The sequence below is a fragment of the Phyllobates terribilis genome, unplaced genomic scaffold, assembly GCF_046119375.1.
Source record: "Phyllobates terribilis strain yellow unplaced genomic scaffold, ASM4611937v1 Scaffold_1__5_contigs__length_1240528914, whole genome shotgun sequence".
Classification (NCBI taxonomy): Eukaryota; Metazoa; Chordata; class Amphibia; order Anura; family Dendrobatidae; genus Phyllobates; species Phyllobates terribilis.
Window position 1 is genome coordinate 151,035,488 of NW_027362761.1, and position 26,708 is coordinate 151,062,195.

The following is a 26,708-nucleotide window of genomic DNA, read 5'->3' on the forward strand; positions in this document are numbered from 1 at the left end:
TCACTGCTGATGTTCCAGCTTTCCCTTTCCATGCACAAGCTTTCCCTATTGCAATATTTATACAGGAAAAATGGCAATCATTCATTATGTGTTTGCATTGAAAGTCAAATTTGAATGAATTGGCCAATTTCAACTTTAATGAAACATGTTGGCTTGTTCATTTCGACTGGTGAATGATGACCAGTGAATGTTGGTGTTATCGGTGTGTCAGATGTGACAGACAGTTGCCCTGCAGTTGCTTGCAGAAGATCTCTTCATTTGGCATTACAGACACCTTCTTGAATCTGTCTCACTCCAGGACCAAGTGGCTACCTCCCTCCTGTTAATTGACACCCAGGCCTGGGTGTTTAAATACTTTCTGTTTGCAGCAGATTGGGTCCGGTGATATTCACATGTTTCCTTTTGAAGGCTTGGAGCTGCTGCAGTCTGATTACTTCCTCTCTGGTGCTAGGAGGACGTTTGTAATCTCTCGGAAGTTGGCTCAAGCTAAGTTACTTGTCCCCATGTGTGTCTCCCTTGTTGTCTTTAGTTGCTAGTGGGGACTGACTAGTGCTTATCCCTCCTTCCCTAGCCAGGGCCAAGCACTAGGGAAATGCAGGGCTTAGGTTCCTGTGCAGCGTTTGGTGAGGAACTAATATAGGGACGATAGGGAGTTAGGGTGATATCAGATCAGCCTAGGAGGTCACCACTCCCCCATACCCTAGCGTAAGCATATGGGCTCCCTTCTCCTCTTCCCTTCTTGTTGCATTTAGTCTTTCCCACACCTTGCATGAATTTTGGCAGTCAATTAAACATTGAAATATTTTTGGCCGATGATCAGCACTGGTTACATCCACGGACCAAAAATATTCAGTGTTCACTCATGTATTCCGTGATCTGTCTGCGGGCCTTTATTCAGTGAATCCGGGTAGTATATACTTTTTGTAATAAAGTAGTGAATAAAATATTTTATCTTGTATGTCTGGGCACAGCAACCGGTGTATAATATAGGTGGGGCTCTATAAGAGAATTTAAATAAAATTAAACTGTCCTATAGAAGTGGCCACTTTCTACAAACACAGCAATAACACTTATAATCTTTATATGAGAGGAGTCCCGTATATTAAGAAACCTGTATTACCATGAATTTCTGATATCCAGCTAACTTTACTACACTTTTGATCGAAAAGTAATGGTTTTTGTAACATAAGTTGTTTTTCAAAACTTAGTTAGATATGACTGAAAAGTCATAATGCGACTCCTTACTTACAGTATATAGGACAAACCAATTTATAGTGGGAAATGTATTGTTTTTAATGAGTGCAGAAGATTGACAAGTGGTGCTGGATGATAGAAGAAATGCCCCATTGTGAACTGTATCATATTTTCACCAAATTAACAAGCCCGCTTTATATTGAGTATGTCCTGTAAATCTTTGTTGCTTGGAGAGCTTTAGCTGTGATGTGTCATGCTGAGAGAAAACTTTCATATGGCAAATATTGGGGTCAGTGAAATCTAATAATAAATTACTTAATTTGAAAGATGTATATGTGTTTTTCCACAGTTTTTTTCAGTAAACACAACCTACTTCTTAATATACATAATTATATAGTCAGGATGAAATAAGATTCTTGTCAATCATATTCACCCTGTTATTTCCTTGCCATGTTGATCCACAGCAAGACAAAATGTTATGTATTTCCAAAAATGAACACAAGCTTCTTTTGAATGCACTTCTGGAATTATCCATTTATATATCTCTTGGCAATGTTCCATAGAACTACTATACTCAATTAGTAATATTCTTCCATAAATTATATATTACTCACTACACTCCTATTCCGTCCCTTCGGTATTAACTTGCTAACAAGTTTGCCAAAGCAATCACTATATAAATTCCGTTGTGGCTCAAAAGGTTGTTTTGGATTCAGGAAATAAATATAATTCTTTGTATAATGAAAAGTTATAAAATGTTGCAATATACTATTGCTATCAATTCCTCATGGTTTCATTGAATAGAAACTTTCATTGTTTACAAGCAGCATAAAAAATCTGTCCTGGTTATGTGATGAACAGATTTTTTCAAGACACAGCTTTGAGCACTATAGTGTACCTGTAGCAAGCCATGTATCTGTGTGTCCATCACATACAGGTAAGACTTTTATTTCCTGAAGTAAACAGTGAAGTTTCAGATGTAATTACATTATAAGGTTATATTTACCCAGAGTAAATACATTCCACCAAAATCCAACATGTAGATATTCATCTGCACTCAAATTTATTTGAGTGGAATTGAACTCTACTCAAATTTTACTAAAATCCATAATCTCCAGAATATAGCTGAACCAGAGAGAGCTGGAATTTTTTTTTTTTAAATTTACACTTCATCATTCACTTCTCTAGCCACCTCCATTACTCGCTGTCCTCCGTACAGTGCTTGGCGGCTCTTTTTACTGCCCACTGGAATCCCAGGTTTCTTCATGTTAGGCTGGGACTTCTGGGTTTGACCAGTCCAGGGACGTGTCTGCGCATGCATGTTGTAAATTTGCAACATTGGAAGTCCACGCCTAGCAAGAAGTGGCTGCAGTATTAAGAGGCACTGAGAACAGAACGGGGAATGGTGAAAAGCTGGGGAGGTTGGAGAGTTGAGCAGTGGAAGATTAATAATTTTATGTTTTTTCTGTATCTTACATTTATCATGCTCTGGAGTCCCTCTAGACCCCAGAGCATAATAAGGAACATTCAATTCATGGACATTAGCTTTAGTGCAAATTGAGTTTCCTGGTTAAATCCTCATGACTTGGTGAATTTGAATGCTCTCACATCCGCTCATCTCTACCTATATGTATTTGCTCCATGGTAGAAAACCAAAATTAGAACCTCATGTTTCTGCTGAAAATTTGCAGTTGAAACATGTGTGCATGTCTTCATATGGATAAAGCCCTATTGAATGGGTTTAGTCTGCCTGCTACTATCCTTTTAAGGTAAATTACATCTGAGATACAAATGTAGACGGCAGGAAGGATCCAGGACTAATTAAAAACAGCCTTACGGTTTTTGTCCTGCGGAAGAATTCTGGAATGACTTTGAAACGCGTTGACTAAAGAACTTGAAATAAAAAATCATTTTTATAAATACTTTCATTTGGATCTTCATTGTCCATTAGCAGTGAGGATAAACTACATTTAGCTCCTTTTTTTCCTAAAACAACCTTAGGCTGATGGGAAGAGTGCTCAGTCAGAAAAGGAGACCGTCAAAATTTCCAATAGTATACTACAAAAAACTGACCAGCACCTCCGAACAAAAGAGGTTGTGACTGCCTCCATATCTGACTGAGAAGTCCTCCTATCAGACTAAAGCTGTTTTTAATTAGTGCTGGATTCTACCTGCCCAAACTGCATACATCTTAGTGCTTCCAGAGTGCTGCTGTATTCTTTTGTTTGTATATTATGCAGTCATAGCAGCTTGCACCTGTTCACACTTGCTTTATTCTGTTAGGAGGTGCTGGTCAGTTTTTTGTAGTATACTATTGGAGGCCTCCATATCTGACTGAGCGCTCCTCCCATCAGCCTAATGCGGATTTTAATTAGTGCTGAATCCTACTTGCCCTTAATATTTGTAGACTTTTAGCTCGGGAGAGGCATGTTTGAAAAATATTAGGTTAGGGTCTTATCAAAGATAAGCACACCTTGTGGCGGCTAGTGGGCTCTCATGGATTGAACCAATTTCTACGCTAAGTATCCTCATTTTTATAAGTATATAACAGTAATGCAGTCCACATTCCATATATTCGATGTTTGCATACATCTTAACGCTTACAGTGTGCTGCTGTATTCTTTTGTTTGTATATTATGCAGCAATAGCAGCTTGCACCTATTCACAATTGCTTTATTTTGAGGTGCTGGTGAGTTTTTTTTGCTTTAATAGACCTAAAGGTTGTTAGCTGCAGTCTAGTACATTTTTTCTTGTTGAATATTTTTGAGAAAAACTGGTCACCCATTGTTTTGGATAGTAGATCCAATATTTCACAAATGGTAAAAAGTTTTAGTTCCCAATATTGAGTGTTTCTAAAAAGTGTATGAAATTTATAGAAATCTCATGCCAACTATGTTTTTTATGCAATGTGAACTGACCTGCGGTGAAATACACAACATGTCCAATTCTCTTGCAGTATAAATGCTTTTTATTTGTAGATTTCACCCATAGACTTGAATGAGATGAGGAAATCCACAGATAAAAACACATACCTGTATGTGTTTTTAGCGCATTTGCACAGTGGGAACGCATGTAATCCGCAAATGACTGTATCAATTATCAAAGCTGAGTAACAGGAGGTATCCAAAACTAAGCAAAGTTATTTAAAAAAAACATGACATACCAAAAAAAAAGGCAAAAACAAAGCTGAGATTAAGCAATAAGAATGCATGTAAAGAAACGCACTAAAAAACTCAATGGAAATATCCAAGTAACCTAATTTAGCTAAGTAGTGAAAATTTGCTGCATCAAAAATGCAAACAATACTCATTGCGGGAAGTTATCCTAATTAGTACATAACTCTTTGGAAGGGGTGTAGGACACATACATTGAAAAGGTCTGTGGCTTCATCACCCTTCAATGTGGTGTTCTTCTTTTCTTAATACACTGTTATCAACTGTATGAACTTGCATAGGTCGAGACAATGAACAGATGCCTTTAAACAAATGTTTTCTCATTGTACTTGAAGACCCTGAATTTATTCCTTGGCTGAACACAGTAAATCTGAGTTCTTAAAAAAAAAGAAAGAAAGAAATGTGCTGTTTCGCCTACATATAACTTCTAAATTTCTTCTACCTGAACTGCTTATTCATGGCATTTTGAGATTTTCATTCCTGTTATATTACTTTTCCGCTGTTGCCTGATGCATAATTATTTATTTGTGTTCATCACATTTTCTCAGGAAAGGGATTAGTATTTTCATACAGAACATTTCCCTGCCTCTAAAAACTATTACAAGAGTTAGGATTACAGGATATGAGTGGTGGCAGCTGGGGAATTTAGATATTAATGCTACATTTTACTATTCTTTATATGATTTACTGAGCTTAATATTTGTAAACAAAATGCTAACATTATTTTTGCAGAGTTGAGAAGATGCACCATTTATCACTGGAACAGAGGCCCACAGAAAGTTAAAGGGATTTTCCTATCTTTAATATTATGGTAGATTAGTAGGATATGTCATAACATTATGATTGGTAAGGGTCTGGTCTTTGGGACCTCTGACAATTCAGAGGAAAAAAATAAAAATCCCCTTTGCACATCTTCTGCACAGCAGAGTTAATATAAGCCATGATAAGGCAGGGTGAGCACAGAATGTGCAGCATGATTACGTGGAAAGTTAACCTCTTGCGGGGGCATCAAGGTGCAACACAACAGTGCACTTGTCCAGGCAGCTATAACTGCAACTCAATTGTGGGACAATTGGGTTGAGCTTCAGGACCAGAGCTATACACGAAATAATACACCATTAAAGATGAAATGTTGAAAATCCCTCTATCTTGTCAATATGTTGTCTCTAAACTACCAAAAGCTTGGAAACTCTTTAATAGGAGCTCTTCAACTTTGATTTAAGTCTCATTTAAACTTGTCGACAATCTGGAAACAAGCTTTTTTCCCAATCATTAACCCATTTAAATAGGCTAGTAATCACCCAACAATCAAACCACTCGTTTGCTGGGTGTGCTGATTTTTATCTCATTGCTCCATGTAAATCGGTGACCAATCACCAATAGTAATGATACTATATGAGAACAGAACTATCGTATTAATAATAGTTCTGTTCCAATCACTGTTTTGATGGTCTGTCTAAACTGGTCAGCAAATCACCATTAATTGGCTGTTGTTTAACTGCCAGGATTGGCTCCAGCAAAAGGGCAATTGGTTTTGTCCATATCTGATTCTTGACAGTGGACATTCTTACAGAGTCTTTACATACAAAAGTATAGTTGCCACCAGTCCAGAATTTGCTGGTACTTTCCTGAATTTCCAAAAACAGTCCCTGCAAAATTGAGCATACCCTGGCTCAAAAAATGCTGAGATTTGCATAAATTTCGGTGTTAACACCTGGTTTTGTGATTTTCCTGGATTCAGTGGAGTAACGGGCCCCATGCATGAAATATAGCTACCTGTTGAATGATAGTTCAGTCAATCATTTGGCCAGCAGTTCTATCTCCTGACTGCTCCATACACTGGAGTGCTGGTTCTGCTGTGCTCTCCTATATTTTCTATGAGGGAGCTACTGCCCGACTCCTCCAGTGGCAACTTATCCTAAAGAGAAAAAAAGGATCTGATCCTTACTTCCCCAACATCATCTTTCGGGAGAGACTCGGGAGGCTTCATATAATTAGACTGTCTGCCAAGCCCACCAATATCAGAGGCTTCAGTCAATGTTAATCTAATGTGTATAGGAACCTTTAAATTAACTTATTTAACCAACAGAGATGTAAGTTTGCATAGTCGACCAGGTCTTTCAAAGGTTCCATAACACAAATCCCACATTATTTTATTCAGTGTAGATATGAAAAAAAATATTTGAATGCTATGGATACAATCATACTTTCCATCTGAAATAGTTTTTAGGCATGCGGTTCCATAACTAAATTTGTCTAAGAGTAGGATTGCCATTGTTCCATGTCACTAACAATCAGAGCGCACCTTTCATTTAAAAAAAATAAATAAATAACTATTCTGGAAAATTAAGCGTTCATTGTTTGCCATTGACAACAGCAACAGTTTTTATAAATAAAAGCCCAAAGGGAACTGGTGCTTTTACCTTTTTTTATTCATTTCAATTTTACTTTTTATGATAAAACTAATTCTGATTTCTTTGTTAAAGAAATACCTGAGAGAAGGCTTGAATTCTTTTAACCACTTAATAAAAATTGATTTGCCTCTTATCTAATTCTTATCAGACGATCATGTACCTAAACTTAAGAGCTGAGCTTTTCATGTGTTCTGCATGAACATCTCCTTGTGCGTAATGAGATAAGGCTTCCTGTATGATGATAAAAAAACTATAGTGTAATCCATTAATACCATATCTATTAAGCCTGTCTGCCAAGAACATGAAAAAAAACAAAATATATGAAATCAAATACTTTATTTTACCTTGGATATCAGCTCTACCAAAAATGAGATTCACTGTTCTGCTGTAAGGGAAGGCGAGCATCAGGAGACGTGTGACTCCATCACAGCCGCAATGCCAGTTATTCCTCCTTCTACATCTTCCTCATTTGTTTTGTTCTTTTTTTAATCAATATCCATTTATACTTTGCTCCTCTGTGACTATAATATCTACAGCTGAGTTTAATATTATTTTGATGAAGTTTATAATACCGTGTTGAGGAAAATGAAGAGAGAGGATTAGCACATCCTTACAAGTAAGCACAAGATGTGAGTTTACGTAGGATTTCACGGGTTTTAGCTCAGCCATTAAATGCCACAGAAGCTGATGTTAATAGGATTGAACGCATGAGTTAGCAACACTATGGTAACTAATTTCTCTTTACAGACTTTAAACGGAAATGCCAGGAAATAAGCTACTGAGGAAACCCCATGACGCTCATGCGAACGAGCACACTATAGCAAGACCATCATAAGGGACATATGGCGTAAAATAATTGTGACACGAGAGGATGTATAGGAGGTTGGGCAAAGAAGGATAGAGACTTGTTTTAGCTTTTAGAAACCCACTTTTATCTCAGGTGTACAAATAGCTAAAGTTTGTGAAATAAATACCCAGTTAAAAGCATTCGGGAGGGAACAATGGCAGAAAATGAAAGCTCCACATCACTGTCTTCGATAAACCGCAACCCAGAGCAATCAATGGTGCTTGAGGAATCCTTATTTCTCTCTCACATTTCACATAATGATGGAGAGAGATGGTATACACTAGGTAATGATGGCGTATTTATACATCTTGATGAACAGTCAAAAGATTTCAGTTGACACAAATCAAGCTTCGTATCCAGCGAGCTGCAGGTGGAGTGAAGTACATCAAATATATCCCAGATGATTATCAGGTTTTAAAAAAGAATCTCTAGCTCCGGTTGTATCCACAGAAGTCAGTTTTTACTGGCGATGTATCTGAGCACCCAGCGAGTAATCCAATCAATAGGAAACAGAAAATAAATAGATTTTTTTATGTTGAACTCCCGTCGTCTCAGCCCCTCATTAAATTATTTGTCAGGGAAAATGTTTAGTTTTGATGTAAACTTGTAATTAAAATATTTCCTGTGTTTTCATGGCATTTTCTAAAGTGCTGGATGTGTCTAGCATGAATGCGAATTGGAAAGTAACATATGCCAATAAGTATTTGGTTAACAGCAGTGGGGAAAGAACAGTGTGCTATGGAAACTGCACTTGGTACAGTTATTTAGTTATTTTCTTTTTTTTTCAATGGTATTTTATTGAAGTTTTAAAGAGCAAGAAAATAGAAATCAAGCACTTAGTATGGAATACAATAGATACTTAGAAAGTTGGTATATAAATTATGCAGAATCCAAAGGTATCATGTAATATTCTAAAAGAAACAGATAGAGAAAATTATCGGATCTGACAAAAATTCTACTTTGCCAAATTGCTCAGATTTTATCAGGGAATTTGATTTGCAGCAAAGTTATTGTTTGCGAATGTCTCCTGTTATGCTACAGACCCAGGAGCATAATAAAGCTCATACTCATGCTTACCTATCCCGGCACCACACTGCTCCCTGTCTGCTGTCCAGTTCTCTACACCTCTGTTGCACTACATTTTCGACTCCGTGTTCACTCTAGGCCAGGGATTCTGGATGTGAGTCCCGGAGTTTACTGAGCATGCACAATGATCTTCATGGCATGCTCATGGCCGCAACTACCAGCCTAGAGAGAACACCTGGCTTGAGATGCAGCATATCAGAGGATCAGTGGAGGCAGCCAGTAAGATGAGCAGCCAATATAAGGTTAAAAAGAAAAAACACATTCTCACCTCACGGCTCACTTTTCTGGTTGCCCCCAATGCTCCCTGCATGCTGTCTGGTCCATTGTACTGCATCTCTTGCTCAGTGTTCACTGAAGGCAGAGACTCTAGAAGGTCATGGATAATGCATAGTGAACTCTGGGGCCTACTCACGGCTGGAAACCGCACCCTAGAGTGAACACCAGGACGGAGATGCAGTGCGACAGAGGTATGGAGGATTGGAAAGTGGGCAGGCGGCAGTGGAGAAAATTTTCTAAACATCATTTTTTCCAGAATGTGGATTTTTGAAAAATTTGAGCTGAATTAAATTCCACTGGAATAAATTTTCTTAACTCTAATGATATGAAATGAATTGGCAATGTCTCATTAGAGGTAGATGAACAATAGGTATGCCAGTAGCGTTCTGCCATAGAACTATATATTAACTTGCAAGAACAATGGTATAGCCCTTATAATGAGCAATAAAGGAGTAAGCAGGCCAGGAATTAATTAAAAACTGTGGTTAGGGGTGAACAGAGAATAAAGGGTAATGATTGGGACTGAGATATGAAAGGGAGAGCAAAACTTTATAGATTTGATGCATCATCAAAATTTTTAGGTTATTCTGGTTGTTTATCTTGTCTTTGAATGCCTGGGAGGAGCAAAACTTTTGCGAAGGTTTCCATACATGAGAGAAGGAGGCAATATTGTTTTAATAAAGATGCTAATTCTTCAAGGCAGCACAATTGGTCTATTTTATGTACCAGTGTTCAAGAGATGGACAAGTTGTGGACCACCATCATGTAGAGAACAGATTTGTTTTTGCAATGAAAAATGATAAAGTACAGTTTCCAGAGGAATATTTCAGAAAATGTTCTCTGGTTGTGGTCTATTTTATTTAAATATAAAAAATTACACCTTTTAGTTACTGGGTGATCTGTTGGGTACCAAGTAGCAAAATAGACCCTTCTGTTTTCAGAATTACTTCAGTATATCATAAATTTTATTCTTATATGCAGATATGATATACCTTGCTGGCAATGGCAGCACTAAACAGAAGTGTTAATGTTGGCATTTGATAATTGTAATGCAGCGACTTGCGGCATTATGGTAATGGTCCAGGATGTATTTTGGCTGACCATGTACCTCCCCCTCAGGTGACTGGTCACATGACTGTGACACAGCACAGGTCCTGTGCACACAGAATGTCTGGTCACATGACTGTGACATCAGCACAGGTCCTGTGTGTGTGTACTACAGCATATATAAACCCTGGTAGTCTTGAGACAGGGTGTGTAAGGTGTGAGGCCTGTTCCCGTGTGGGACACCGCTAGAGTGTGAGGCCTAGTGAGGCCTATTGAAGCCTGGTGGAGCCTGAATGGTGGAGGTTGGATCCTAAGGTGTAAGCGATCCCAGTAGCCTTGGAGGGCCAGAGGCTTGGAAGGCAAGAGCCTGAAAGGCAGAGGCTGGATGTTGGCTGTGTAAGCATACCAGTAGCCTTGGATGGTACGAGGGCTGGAGACCCCCATCTGGGAAGCCGTAAAGCCACAGTGGTGGCAGAATAAGTCTGAAGCAGCTAAATCCCGGCGAAGGTAAAAACACTGATTGATGTGGACGCTTCTATAAGTGACTTTGCTGGGGGGCTGTAACTGGAGCCAAGTGGGCCTGTCTTCCACTTGAAAGGCTCCTGGACATTATATGTAATATGTCGGCGAGTCACTGAGTTGGACTCGGTTATAGCAGTTATGATGTATAATAAACTGCTGGAGTGTGAAAACTGGAAAAACGTGGCTGGTGTGCTTTAATTGACCCGATGCAGCGAGTATCCCCCAGTATGATGACTAGCGCTGCCTTACATAATATACAGATGCATGTCACTAAATTAGAATATCATCAAAAAGTTCATTTATTTCAGTTCTTCAATACAAAAAGTGAAACTCATATATTATATAGAGTCATTACAAACAGAGTGATCTATTTCTAGTGTTTATTTCTGTTAATGTTGATGATTATGGCTTACAGCCAATGAAAACACAAAAGTCATTATCTCAGTAAATTAGAATACTTTATAACAAACAGCTTAAAAAATGTTTTTAAAATCCAAAATGTTGGCCTACTGAAATATATGTTCAGTAAATGCACTCAATACTTGGTCGGAGCTCCTTTTGCATCAATTACTGCATCAATGTGGCGTGGCATGGAGGCGATCAGCCTGTTTAACTGCTGAGGTGTTATGGAAGCCCAGGTTGCTTTGATAGCAGCCTTCAGCTCATCTGCATTGTTGAGTGTAGCGTCAGCTTCTTTGCCTACTGCCCGATAGAGACGCCGATCTACTCACAACTGCGGCTCCGGTCCGGCTTTTCCCGCTACTCCCCCTGTCCTCATTGCAGCGTCTGTCCGGGGTGCGCGCGCTGCGTGTATATCCCCGGTCTCTGTTCTTAGGGTGCGCGCAAGCTCCCTTCCTCTTAAAGAGGACGCGTGCGCCGTCCTAAAAAGTGCCCAGTCAATGGCTGGAGGACTGCCCCAACTTAAGGCACCTCCTTCATAATGGAGGTGCCTGTGCAAAGTTGTTTGTGTGTTAACACTCTCTCCAGGCCTCAGGTTCCAGTGCTCGCCAGCCAGTCTATCAGCCGTGCCCACCTGCCTGTCTATCAGCCGTGTCCGCCTGCCTGTCTATCAGTCATGCCCGCCTGCCTGTCTATCAGCCGTGCCCGCCTGCCTGTCTATCAGCCGTGCCTACCTGGTTGTCTTTCTGCCGTGCCCTCCTGCCAGTCTATCTGCCGTGCCTGCCTGCCAGTCTACCCGCATCACCTGCCTGTCTACCAGCCATGCTCATCAGCTGTGCCTGTCGGCTTCTGCCATCAGTCCCGTGGGAGTCGCCTGCTCTCACACAAGGTCGGTCATAGAGTGGCACCTGGTTCACCTTCCCAGTCCCTCCTTGGTTCACAGAGTCGACTAAGCCGCCGTGTGGCCAAGATTTGTCCAGGTAGGCACTTAGCTACGCCCATCTGGTCCCTCCTTGTATCGCAGCACAGAGGTTCCACCACCCGGATCCATAACAGACAGATAGCTTAAAATTGTGATATTTTATTAAACTCATAAAAATACATGAGTAAAAACACAAAATATATTAGTACAAAAAAGTTCAAAAGACACAGTATAACTCTGGGCTGGGAAGAAGAGCTATAAAGTCGTCATCCCCTAAATATATGTATCAAGTGAATGGTGGAGTACTCCCATAACATAAGAACAACCAAAAAGACCAAAAATGGAGTAAACAAAAACCTCCAAACAGGAATATTGACTAAAAATCACTTTTTATTAGCTAAATATTAAAAAATTAATCAACAATACAGGTATATGAATAGGTCTAGTAAGGAGGAGATTAATAGGTGAGTATCACAATCCAATGCAAAACATATAGTTTATAACAGCAAACACTGTACATGTTAATCCCAGTTATGAACCATTAAGGATAGACAAAACAATATAGAGTAGCATAGATAATAAAGTGACAAGGGTCTAAAGTGACATGTGCTGTTCAGTATATGATGTAGTGTGTAACGGGTCTGGGAGGTGGAACCTCTGAGCAACTATACAAAGGGGCAGTCCTTGTAAGGAAGCGGGTGGCTCCCAGGGAAGGCGGGCAGGTAGTCACGGCAAGTGACAGGGACAGTCTCTGGGTAGAAGGGCAGGAGGTCACGGCAAGTGACGGGGACAGTCTCTTGACAGGCGGGTGGTCACAGCAAGTGACAGCAGGGTAAGAGTCTCTAGACAGGCAGGTGGTCACGGCAAGTGACAGCAGGATAAGAGTCTCTAGACAGGCAGGTGGTCACGGCAAGTGACAGCAGGGAAAGAGTCTCTAGATAGGCTAGCAGGCAAGTAGCAGGTGAGCGCTCCCAGGTGAGCGGGCAAGAGTCTCTGGACAGGCAGGTCATCACGGCAAGTGACGGCAGAGCCTCCAGATAGGCTAGCAGGCAGGTAGCAGGTGAGCGCTCCCAGGTGAGCAGGCAAGAGACTCTGGACAGGCAGGTGGTCACGGCAAGTGATGGCAGAGCCTCCAGGTAGGCTAGCAGGCAGGTAGCAGGTGAGCGCTCCCAGGTGAGCGGGCAAGAGTCTCTGGACAGGCAGGTGGTCACAGCAAGTGACGGCAGAGCCTCCAGGTAGGCTAGCAGGCAGGTAGCAGGTGAGCGCTCCCAGGTGAGCGGGCAAGAGTCCCTGGACAGGCAGGTGGTCACGGCAAGTGACGGCAGAGCCTCCAGATAGGCTAGCAGGCAGGTAGCAGGTGAGCACTCCCAGGTGAGCGGGCAAGAGACTCTGGACAGGCAGGTGGTCACGGCAAGTGACGGCAGAGCCTCCAGGTAGGCTAGCAGGCAGGTAGCAGGTGAGCGCTCCCAGGTGAGCGGGCAAGAGTCTCTGGACAGGCAGGTGGTCACGGCAAGTGACGGCAGAGCCTACAGATAGGCTAGCAGGCAGGTAGCAGGTGAGCGCTCCCAGGTGAGCGGGCAGGAGTCTCTGGACAGGCAGGTGGTCACGGCAAGTGACGGTAGAGCCTCCAGGTAGGCTAGCAGGCAGGTAGCAGGTGAGCGCTCCCAGGTGATCGGGCGGGCAGATCCATAGACAGACTGACAGGTGTTGGAAGGCAGACTGTCGGACCGCAGGAATGCGAGCAGATAGACAGGAATCAGGTAGGAATCAAGCAGAGATCTGGCAGGTAACTGGCAGGTATCTGGTAACGGGACCTGAGGACTGAAGCAGAGTTGAAAGGCTTTGCAACAACATTGCTCGGGCACCTCCATTTTGGAGGAGGTGCCTTATATATGGTGAGGTCCTCCGGCCATTGGTCGGGGACTCCTTAGGACGCGCGCACGGCCCCTTTAAGAGAAGGGGAGTGCGCGCGTGCGCGCCCTAAGCACAGAGGCCGGGAAGCAGCACGCGCTGCCAGCAGAGCGGGAGGAAGCCGCCGGGCACGGAGCGGAGAGGTGAGGGGAACGGCGTCCCTGCCTAGCAGGAGGAAGGGACGCCGACGCTACTTAGTGCTTACCCATGAATGAGGGAGTATTGGATGAGCCCACCACTGCTGCCCAATGCACGTTTCACGTAATGCTTTCTCAAGGGAATATGTCAAACAAGCAGCATGCCACCTTCTGTCAGCTAGGTAGTTGTATTTTACCTGTTATTACTACAATTCATGTGCCTGACGAAGGTTCAGAATCAGGACCGAAACTTTACAATATCTACATTTCTTCTGCTTGGAAAAATTATTTACAGAACTGCACCATAACTAGGTAGTTTAACTTAGGCTGAAGTAACTTTAATAGTCTAGTCAGTTTACAGATGTGTCCACTGAATAATATTTTAGCTAAATTATCTCTGACAAATAAAAGCTACCATTTTAATTAAGCCTAGTAACCATATATACAATAGCTATTGGTTTTTAAATTTTTGCCTAAGAAGTATGACAGATCTAGAGAATTATTGTTTTAGCTAGTGTTCTTGAATAACATAGAAAATGATCTGAGTGCAATTTTGCTCGTGGCAGATGATAATAAATGCATACCATTGTAAAATCCTGAAATCTATTATTTACATAGATATCATTAAGAATTTTCTTTTTGTTTATTCTGTTGTAATGTTAAATCTCATTAAATTTCCATGTTTTCTCTGTTTTGTTTTGATTATGCATTTTTCATGGATGGGACTTGCTGAATGCTAATCATTGCCTCTTTTCTATTTTTACCGAATCTGCTAATATTAACTGCAGTCTGGCTTGTGGAGTTATCATTAGGAACACGTTATTTAGCTTACATTGGCACATTGAGTCGTAGGTTAATTTGCACGGATCAATCCGATACTAGTAAGTTGCACTGATTAACTAAGTCAGAGATCTCATTTAATAAAGACGAGTTGTACAATGGTAGATGTTCATTAATCCACTTCCCCTACCCTACAGTCACTTTCCCAACATAATGTGCAGGAATGTAAAGAATTGGTCTTTTTTGATACATTGTCTTTAGTCTTGCATAGGCCGTCGGCTAGCTTCTTTGCATTTCAGTGACATAAATAACAGAAACTGTGACATTTCAGGTAAAAATCTTTTCCAAAGAAACAAAAAAATGTATTTCTAACAATAGGCTGATATAAAGACTGAACAGTAGCTTCTAGGCTATTTGTGAAGTCTGACCTGGCCATAATAATGCAGACTAGTAGTATTTTGTATTTTTTCATGTATAAACATCCATTATTTTAAAAACTTGAGAAAAGAATTATTCTCAAAAACTTTGGGTATGTCAGACACATCATAATGGAATCCTCTGCCAAAACTGTTTGCTTCCTACGTGTATGAGGACATCTGACTACTTTATTCAATTGGAAACAGTGAGTCTTGTAACTCTTTCTATAATGTAAGTTCTGACATGCAATGGTGCAGCATGGGTTGAAAATACAAATATAACAGGAGAGACCAGCACCCTTGGTTAGGTGGCAGAAAATCTTCGGCATAGAATGAATGACTCCTATCCGGCATGGCAAAATGAACATCAAGGTTAAGAGTCTTACAAATGTGTTCCAGATAAAAATTATATGTTTTATTCCAACAAAGTTAAAACATTGACAACCCCAAATACATCCAAAAGTGTGCACTGCAAGATAGTAGTACAGCAATGTGATTAAAAAATGAAACAATACTTTGTATTTAAAAACAAAAGAAAACAATACACGCATCTGAGATGATTTAGTGAATCCTGCTTTGAGGAGGGGGTTGGACCAGATGACCCAGGAGGTCCCTTCCAACTCTACCATTCTATGATTCTATCATTCTATGATCTATCACAAAGACTAAACATATAGTTAATGCGTATCAAAGAAAGGAAAAACAAACCAATGTACAACTCATATTATAGAGAAAAATCACCATTAAATTGTTCTGACAAACTCATGAAGGGGTTGTATTATAGGTTCTTTATCATTTGTTGTGAGAACAATGAAAGAACAAATGTGTGAACATGATCACAATTCATAGCGTGGGTTGTCTGCCACCAGGGCAGGGCAATTATTTCATCCCTAATCCAGTAACAATGCCCTCCTCAAAACAAATAACGCCTCCAGAGTGACCCCTTAAAACAATAAATTCTCTCTAGATGCACCTTTATAAAACATTAATCCCATCTTAAAAACTAATGATGCCCCTGTAGTGGTCTACCCAAAATTTATAATGTCACCTTTGTTCCACCAATGCAAAAATGCAACTGTATGGTTATCACATAGAACCACATATAGCTCAAATTGGCCTTTGCCCAGAGGTCCGCAGCATCCACCTATGTGCACTGTCCCAGATCTTTGGCGCTAGAGATGTTACTGCCATTTTAATTTTTTCTTTTGAAATGTTGTGCCTCTAAAAATTTTGCACCCAGGGCAAGCAACCCAGTACACCTCTCCTGATTTATAAAACAACATGTATCTTTATTTATGCGGAATAGGAAGAATATATGGAGAATGTCTTTAGAAATCTCCACTTACAGGAAAATTTTCATTAGCACTGAACCCTTCCGAAAAGTCAGAGGATCTCTTTTACAGATGACTTGGACATAGCTGTAGCAAATGGTGAATAATGGCGTCTGTTTATCTTTTTAATTAGACGGATAATTCAATGACCAGCACATGGCTTTCTGACCCCTGTCTATTCACTGAGTTCATTTTGTTAAGAATATACCAAAACTTACATTAAGTTCTATACACTCTACCAAGAGAACTGGCTGACATACTGAGTAAAATTCAATAAGATCCGATTGTTTAATTTTCTAAACATAGCTTACAAAAGTATACAACAGTATAGAAATGGTAGCACATATATGTGTCTGCTTTATTTACAGGATTGTTCTTTAATGGGACAAGCCAAGTGATTCATTGTATCTATAGATGACACTAATTGCACATAAGTATCCATTCGCAAATTAATTAACATCACACAGTTATCTATATTCACAAAACAGCCTAGTGTATGTGGGACGTGCTTTGAACACTCTTTAATTAAATTGAATGTGTGTGGTTTGTATTCCGTTATTGATCACATGAAATAAAGGAGTTGTCTATATCAACATCACTTGATCAATGGCTTTTAGAATTACTTGTGTTGTGTTGCTGACAAAGCGACTGGAACATACTCTGTGCGCGAGAAGACTTAACCCGTGATATCCTGGAACAGATGTTGAATTTTATAGTAATTATTTGAAAATTATGGAATTATGGAAAGAATCAAATATTCTACCTAGAATATACTGTATTTCCTGCTGTTCTTTACATCATGGTGCCATCAGAAAAATTGAATTTATTTTTGTTTTTATTTATTGAGTTGTGTATAAAACAGAAAAAGCAGTGAAGCCAAAAACTCATTTCTGACATAGATCATCTTGTAATCATCAATGCGCTGGTGATATGAGTAGATCCAGTTCCAGCGCTCATCCAGCCCCTGCTGCTCTCTATTTTTTGGTCCTGTCCCCATCACACCAGTGACCCACCTCAACATGTGTCTAGCTGAGAGAGCATTTCTGATGTGCTGAATAATCGGTCAGGAAAGTATAGACCAGGGGGTGATGGATAAGCATCAGAAAAGGATCTTCTAGGGGTGGTAAGAGTCTGTATCACTTCTTTTGTTACTTTTAATTGTTTAATTGGTTCATTTTCATTGGCCAGAAAACCCCTTTAAGGTACAGAAATGACAAAAGATAATTTTTGCTTGAGCATTTTACTATATACAGTGCCTACAAGTAGTATTCAACCCCCTGCAGATTTAGCTGGTTTGATAAGTAGAGATGAGCGTTGTTCTACTCGAACTGTTCGCCAATCTCAAATTCAAGCTGTTTTGGGCGGTGTTCGAGCCGTTCGGCGAACACGAACAATTTGATAAAAATTCGGCTGTTCGAGGTTATGTTCGATAACTGTTCGTGCACCAAAATCATAACTGGATTTTTTCTCAGTAATGATGAAAATTAATGTTAATACGCAGTTTGAGTGTACAGCGGGGTGGGGGGAGGGGCAGGGGATGGATCTCTGCAGGAACAATGAAGATCTCCATTTTTTTTTCTCTTTCCCGCATTTGCAGTGGGGAGGTGCAATCTGTCAGCCTATCAGCAGCGCACACACGGAGCAAAGTGCTTTTTTTCACACAAGCAAGGGCATGTGTCATTGGCAGTGTATGTCACATGTCCTTGCCCTATAAGACCAAGCCATTTTCCCCGTCGCCACCATTTTCTCACTGCTGCAGCTGCGTGTTAGACGGCACCGCTGTTGCTGTGTGCGCTATACCTTGTTAATTTCAAGCCAATTTTCGCACAAATATACAGATAGCTTGGGAGTAGGGAATAGTTGTGATTGCAGTCCTTTTAAGGACTAGGTTACAGCATTTCCTACGACTTTTATCAGGGAGGTCTGTGCTCTTAAATAGATAGGTTGTGGGAGTAAAGACTAATTGTAATTGGAGTCCTTTTCAGGACTAGGTTACATCAGTTCCTATCAGTTTTTGCCAGGCAGGTCTGTGCCAGTGCTGTGCAAGTTTTTTTCACAGCATTTGGCTGAATCTAGCAAAGCTAATCCTTTTTGGCCTATTGCAGAGTGTGTTAGTCAGTGGAGTAGCCTATCTGTGCTGCAAGATATACCACCTGTGTATAGAATACCAATTTTTTTACTGCACCTAATGAAGTAAAATCTTTTGGGCATAGCATCATTCTATTAGTCCATCTATACTGACCTCCATCAGGTTGCAAATTAAAAATAATTTTTATCTGCATCTACAGTACCTCTGAAAAAATATTTGGGCTTCTAGCTGTGTGTGGGACTTGTTGTATTAGTCCATCTATACTGACCTCCATCAGGTTGCAAACTGAACATATTTTTTTCTGCATCTACCTCTGAAAAAATATTTGGGCTTCTAGCTGTGTGTGGGACTTGTTGTATTAGTCCATCTATACTGACCTCCATCAGGTTGCAAACTGAATATGTTTTTTTCTGCATCTACCTCTGAAAAAATATTGGGCTTCTAGCTGTGTGTGGGTCTTGTTCTATTAATCCATCTATACTGACCTCCATCAGGTTGCAAACTGAATATAATTTTTTTCTGCATCTAGCTCTGAAAAAATATTTGGCCTTCTAGCAGTGTGTCGGACTTTCTCTATTAGTCCATCTATACTGACCTCCATCAGGTTGCAAATTAAAAATAATTTTTATCTGCATCTACAGTACCTCTGAAAAAATATTTGGGCTTCTAGCTGTGTGTGGGACTTGTTGTATTAGTCCATCTATACTGACCTCCATCAGGTTGCAAATTAAAAATAATTTGTTTCTGCATCTACAGTACCTCTGAAAAAATATTTGGGCTTCTAGCTGTGTGTGGGACTTGTTGTATTAGTCCATCTATACTGACCTCCATCAGGTTGCAAACTGAATATATTTTTTTCTGCATCTACCTCTGAAAAAATATTGGGCTTCTAGCTGTGTGTGGGTCTTGTTCTATTAATCCATCTATACTGAGCTCCATCAGGTTGCAAACTGAATATAATTTTTTTCTGCATCTAGCTCTGAAAAAATATTTGGCCTTCTAGCAGTGTGTCGGACTTTCTCTATTAGTCCATCTATACTGACCTCCATCAGGTTGCAAATTAAAAATAATTTTTATCTGCATCTACAGTACCTCTGAAAAAATATTTGGGCTTCTAGCTGTGTGTGGGACTTGTTGTATTAGTCCATCTATACTGACCTCCATCAGGTTGCAAATTAAAAATAATTTGTTTCTGCATCTACAGTACCTATGAAAAAATATTTGGGCTTCTAGCTGTGTGTGGGACTTGTTGTATTAGTCCATCTATACTGACCTCCATCAGGTTGCAAATTAAAAATAATTTTTATCTGCATCTACAGTACCTCTGAAAAAATATTTGGGCTTCTAGCTGTGTGTGGGACTTGTTGTATTAGTCCATCTATACTGACCTCCATCAGGTTGCAAACTGAACATATTTTTTTCTGCATCTACCTCTGAAAAAATATTTGGGCTTCTAGCTGTGTGTGGGACTTGTTGTATTAGTCCATCTATACTGACCTCCATCAGGTTGCAAACTGAATATGTTTTTTTCTGCATCTACCTCTGAAAAAATATTGGGCTTCTAGCTGTGTGTGGGTCTTGTTCTATTAATCCATCTATACTGACCTCCATCAGGTTGCAAACTGAATATAATTTTTTTCTGCATCTAGCTCTGAAAAAATATTTGGCCTTCTAGCAGTGTGTCGGACTTTCTCTATTAGTCCATCTATACTGACCTCCATCAGGTTGCAAATTAAAAATAATTTTTATCTGCATCTACAGTACCTCTGAAAAAATATTTGGGCTTCTAGCTGTGTGTGGGACTTGTTGTATTAGTCCATCTATACTGACCTCCATCAGGTTGCAAATTAAAAATAATTTGTTTCTGCATCTACAGTACCTCTGAAAAAATATTTGGGCTTCTAGCTGTGTGTGGGACTTGTTGTATTAGTCCATCTATACTGACCTCCATCAGGTTGCAAACTGAATATAATTTTTTTCTGCATCTAGCTCTGAAAAAATATTTGGCCTTCTAGCAGTGTGTCGGACTTTCTCTATTAGTCCATCTATACTGACCTCCATCAGGTTGCAAATTAAAAATAATTTTTATCTGCATCTACAGTACCTCTGAAAAAATATTTGGGCTTCTAGCTGTGTGTGGGACTTGTTGTATTAGTCCATCTATACTGACCTCCATCAGGTTGCAAATTAAAAATAATTTGTTTCTGCATCTACAGTACCTCTGAAAAAATATTTGGGCTTCTAGCTGTGTGTGGGACTTGTTGTATTAGTCCATCTATACTGACCTCCATCAGGTTGCAAATTAAAAATAATTTGTTTCTGCATCTACAGTACCTCTGAAAAAATATTTTGGCTTCTAGCTGTGTGTGGGACTTGTTGTATTAGTCCATCTATACTGACCTCCATCAGGTTGCAAATAAAAAATAATTTGTATCTGCATCTACAGTACCTATGAAAAAATATTTGGGCTTCTAGCTGTGTGTGGGACTTGTTGTATTAGTCCATCTATACTGACCTCCATCAGGTTGCAAATTAAAAATAATTTTTATCTGCATCTACAGTACCTCTGAAAAAATATTTGGGCTTCTAGCTGTGTGTGGGACTTGTTGTATTAGTCCATCTATACTGACCTCCATCAGGTTGCAAACTGAATATATTTTTTTCTGCATCTACCTCTGAAAAAATATTGGGCTTCTAGCTGTGTGTGGGTCTTGTTCTATTAATCCATCTATACTGACCTCCATCAGGTTGCAAACTGAATATAATTTTTTTCTGCATCTAGCTCTGAAAAAATATTTGGCCTTCTAGCAGTGTGTCGGACTTTCTCTATTAGTCCATCTATACTGACCTCCATCAGGTTGCAAATTAAAAATAATTTTTATCTGCATCTACAGTACCTCTGAAAAAATATTTGGGCTTCTAGCTGTGTGTGGGACTTGTTTTATTAGTCCATCTATACTGACCTCCATCAGGTTGCAAACTGAATATATTTTTTTCTGCATCTACCTCTAAAAAAATATTTGGGCTTCTAGCTGTGTGTGGGACTTGTTGTATTAGTCCATCTATACTGACCTCCATCAGGTTGCAAATTAAAAATAATTTTTATCTGCATCTACAGTACCTCTGAAAAAATATTTGGGCTTCTAGCTGTGTGTGGGACTTGTTTTATTAGTCCATCTATACTGACCTCCATCAGGTTGCAAACTGAATATATTTTTTTCTGCATCTACCTCTAAAAAAATATTTGGGCTTCTAGCTGTGTGTGGGACTTGTTGTATTAGTCCATCTATACTCACCTCCATCAGGTTGCAAATTAAAAATAATTTTTATCTGCATCTACAGTACCTCTGAAAAAATATTTGGGCTTCTAGCTGTGTGTGGGACTTGTTGTATTAGTCCATCTATACTGACCTCCATCAGGTTGCAAATTAAAAATAATTTTTATCTGCATCTACCTCTGAAAAAATATTTGGGCTTCTAGCTGTGTGTGGGTCTTGTTCTATTAATCCATCTATACTGACCTCCATCAGGTTGCAAACTGAATATAATTTTTTTCTGCATCTAGCTCTGAAAAAATATTTGGCCTTCTAGCAGTGTGTCGGACTTTCTCTATTAGTCCATCTATACTGAACTCCATCAGGTTGCAAATTAAAAATAATTTTTATCTGCATCTACAGTACCTCTGAAAAAATATTTGGGCTTCTAGCTGTGTGTGGGACTTGTTGTATTAGTCAATCTATACTGACCTCCATCAGGTTGCAAATTAAAAATAATTTGTATCTGCATCTACAGTACCTCTGAAAAAAATATTTGGGCTTCTAGCTGTGTGTGGGACTTGTTGTATTAGTCCATCTATACTGACCTCCATCAGGTTGCAAACTGAATATATTTTTTTCTGCATCTACCTCTGAAAAAATATTTGGGCTTCTAGCTGTGTGTGGGACTTGTTGTATTAGTCAATCTATACTGACCTCCATCAGGTTGCAAATTAAAAATAATTTGTATCTGCATCTACAGTACCTCTGAAAAAAATATTTAGGCTTCTAGCTGTGTGTGGGACTTGTTGTATTAGTCCATCTATACTGACCTCCATCAGGTTGCAAACTGAATATATTTTTTTCTGCATCTACCTCTGAAAAAATATTTGGGCTTCTAGCTGTGTGTGGGACTTGTTGTATTAGTCCATCTATACTGACCTCCATCAGGTTGCAAATTAAAAATAATTTGTATCTGCATCTACAGTACCTCTGAAAAAATATTTGGGCTTCTAGCTGTGTGTGGGACTTGTTGTATTAGTCCATCTATACTGACCTCCATCAGGTTGCAAATTAAAAATAATTTTTATCTGCATCTACAGTACCTCTGAAAAAATATTTGGGCTTCTAGCTGTGTGTGGGACTTGTTGTATTAGTCCATCTATACTGACCTCCATCAGGTTGCAAACTGAATATATTTTTTTCGGCATCTACCTCTGAAAAAATATTGGGCTTCTAGCTGTGTGTGGGTCTTGTTCTATTAATCCATCTATACTGACCTCCATCAGGTTGCAAACTGAATATAATTTTTTTCTGCATCTAGCTTTGAAAAAATATTTGGCCTTCTAGCAGTGTGTCGGACTTTCTCTATTAGTCCATCTATACTGACCTCCATCAGGTTGCAAATTAAAAATAATTTTTATCTGCATCTACAGTACCTCTGAAAAAATATTTGGGCTTCTAGCTGTGTCTGGGACTTGTTGTATTAGTCCATCTATACTGACCTCCATCAGGTTGCAAATTAAAAATAATTTGTATCTGCATCTACAGTACCTCTGAAAAAATATTTGGGCTTCTAGCTGTGTGTGGGACTTGTTGTATTAGTCCATCTATACTGACCTCCATCAGGTTGCAAACTGAATATAGTTTTTTCTGCATCTAACCCAGCCAATAGTTTTGGCCTAATACCACAGTTTGGCCACTCAGCTCTGCTCGGTTACCATCCATTGTTTTTTTGTGCAAACAACTCCAGAGTTGTGAATTAGTTAACCACCAAAATGAGTGGAAAAAGGCCTGCTGCTGGTGGAAAGGGGAATAGGCGTGTTGGGAAGGGGAAAAAAGGTTGTGTCCGTGGGGTAGGTGTTAAAGCAACAGTAACATCTGCAGAAGAAAGACCATCTTCCAGCCAAACTAAAATGTCTACTTCTTTTAGCGGACAATGTGATAAGATCCCTTTCTTACGGCCACGCCAATCGCTACAAATTCCAGATGAGGCACAAAAACAGCAGGTGCTTCAACGGATATCAAGTGCTCCTTTAAGTGGGCTCTCCTCCACATCAACTTCAACATCACAAATACTCCAGTCCTCAAAGGTGTCACCCAAATCGCACTTGCTTCCTCACAGCTCCCAAATCTCCAGCTGCCCGTCTGAGTATGAGGTAGAACAGATGGTTGAGTCTGCAGAGCTGTTTACTCATACTATAGCCTGGGAATCAGAGGTCGACTCCAGCGCTTCTGTGAATCCAGACGAGGAAATGATCTGCACTGATGCCCAGAATCTTTATGAGTCGGATCCAGGACCAGACGCAGAAGGTTCTGACCATAATGTAGACCCTCATTCCCAAACTGTAACTCCTGTTGGTGGAGACAATGAGGAAGACGATGATAAGACTCAAATACCTGATTGGAGCGACAACTTTAGTTTTTTGTCAGGGCAGGAACAGGTTGGCTCTGAGGACGATGGGTGTGATAACACACAGGGTGATGATGATGAGGTTGGAGATCCCACTTACTGTCAACCCACAGTCAGCCAAGAGATGAGGTCAGCAGAGGAGGTGGAGGAAGATGCTAGTGACGACGAGGTCAGGTTGCGCCTTCCTGGACAGAGACGTAGTACTGGAAGCACGTCAACAACTGCATCCTCAAACACAACTCTGCCTCTCACCACAAGTCGTGGTGGCTCTTCAGGTCGCATGGGTGCTAAGCCTTGCATAGCCTGGGCATTTTTTCAGATCGATAAAGATGACCCAACTCGTGTTATCTGTAACATTTGTCAGCAAAAGCTAAGTAGAGGCCAAAAAATACATAGTTTGAGTACTTCATGCATGAACCGGCACATGGACATGAAGCATAAGTTGCAGTGGGAAGCTCAGTGTGCTACAATGCGGCCTAGCCGGCCGGGCCGACCACCGTCTGCCATATCTTGTGCATCCGCGGCCTCTTCATCCTCTGTGACTGGGGGGACAGCAGTCACACCTGTTTTGGGGCGAAGACCTGCCACCTCTTTACCCGCAACAGCCAGCGTGATTGGCAGGTCATCATTTTCTTTGGAGGTGGTAACAGCAGCTGGTGTTGAGCGCTGTCCGACATCGATAGCACCACCTTTGGATCAAGGCAACCTAACATGTCCGCCTGCATCTTCCTCACAGACCGGCAGTTTGCCGGGGACACCCTTATCAACCCCGTCTAAGCACAACAGCCAGCCCTCGGTCCCTCAGATGTGGACAAGTAAAAGACCATTTCCTCCTAGCCATGAGAAAGCTAAGAGGTTGAATTTCACCATCTGCAAGCTCTTGGCTACAGAAATGCTGCCTTTCCGCCTGGTGGACACAGAGGATTTTCGAGACCTTATGTCCGTCGCAGTGCCCAGTACCAGATGCCCAGTCGGCACTACTTCTCAAAGAAAGGTGTGCCTGCGCTCCACCAGCATGTCGCACACAACATCACCGCTTCTTTGAGAAACTCTGTGTGTGACAGGGTGCATTTCACCACAGACACTTGGACGAGTAGGCATGGACAGGGGCGTTACATGTCGCTGACTGGGCACTGGGTAACTATGGTGACAGCAGGACAAGGGGCTGCTGTCCAAGTCTTGCCGTCCCCACGAGTTGTGCGTCAATCCTCTTTATGTCAAAGTTCCTCCACTGCTTCTGCCTCCTCAACCTCCTCTCGGTCTTCCACCTGCACCCAAAGCCTGTCTGTTCATGCCACAAGCTTTCTAACTGCGCAGAAGGGATCCTGCACACCTCCTTACTATGCTGGCAGTAGGGCTCAACGTCATCAGGCGGTTTTTACATTGAAATGTCTGGGAAATGTGAGTCACACAGCTGAGGAGTTGTGGTCAGCTCTGGAGAACCAATTTCATGAATGGTTGTCTCCACTGGACCTGAAACCAGGGAAGGCCGTGTGCGACAATGCTGCAAACCTGGGTGCGGCCCTTCGCCGGGGCAATGTCACACACGTGCCTTGTATGGCTCACGTGTTGAACCTGGTTGTCCAGCAATTTTTAGCCCACTATCCCAGACTAGATGGCCTTCTGCAGAGGGCACGGTCGCTGTGTGCTCACTTCCGCCGTTCGCATCCCGCAGCTCAGCGACTTTCATCTCTACAGAAGTCGTTGGGCCTGCCACTTCACCGGCTAAAATGCGATGTGCCTACCCGGTGGAATTCAACTCTGCACATGTTGCAGCGACTGTGGCAGCACCGACAAGCCCTGGTGCAATACGTTCTGACGTATAGCCTGGGCCAACGAGATTCAGAGGTGGGGCAAATCACGCTGGAGGAGTGGTCTCAGATCAGGGACCTATGCACCCTTCCGCACAGTTTTGAAATGGCGACGAAGATGTTTAGTGCTGACGATGCCATTATCAGCATGACTATTCCGGTGATTTACATGCTGGAGCACATGTTAAACAGAATTCGGAGTCAGGTGGTGGCACAAGAGGAGGTGGAGGAAGTAGAGGAGGAGGAGTTGTATGCGGAAGGGCTAACATCTGCAAGGTCCAGACGGTCGGCAGCACCAAGGCGGCAGGCATGTGAGGGTGGGGGAGATGGTTTTACCAGGGCGCATGGTAGCAGCCAAACTAGTGAGGAAGGTGCAGGAGCCCAGGAAGAAGTGGAGGACGAACTGATGGAAGACTCATCAGATGAGGGAGACCTTGATCACATTTCTGTTGTGCGAGGTTGGGGGGAGAGGACAGAGGAAGGAAGCATGATTGTTACCTCGCCACCAACACAACAGGGACTTGGTGCTCCTGGATGCGCAACACACATGAGTGCCTTCTTGCTGCACTACCTGCAACATGACCCTCGAATTGTGAGAATTAGAAATAATCCTGACTACTGGGTTGCCACACTGTTAGATCCCCGGTACAAAAGTAAATTTGCAGAAATTATTCCTGCCATAGAAA

General features: G+C 41.0%; 1 protein-coding gene across 2 annotated transcripts in view; it reads left to right on the top strand.

Annotated features, from left to right (window-relative positions):
• PTPRD (protein tyrosine phosphatase receptor type D) overlaps positions 1 to 26,708 on the top strand; it is a 2,806,079-nt gene that overhangs the window by 1,648,664 nt on the left and 1,130,707 nt on the right. The window lies entirely within an intron of this gene.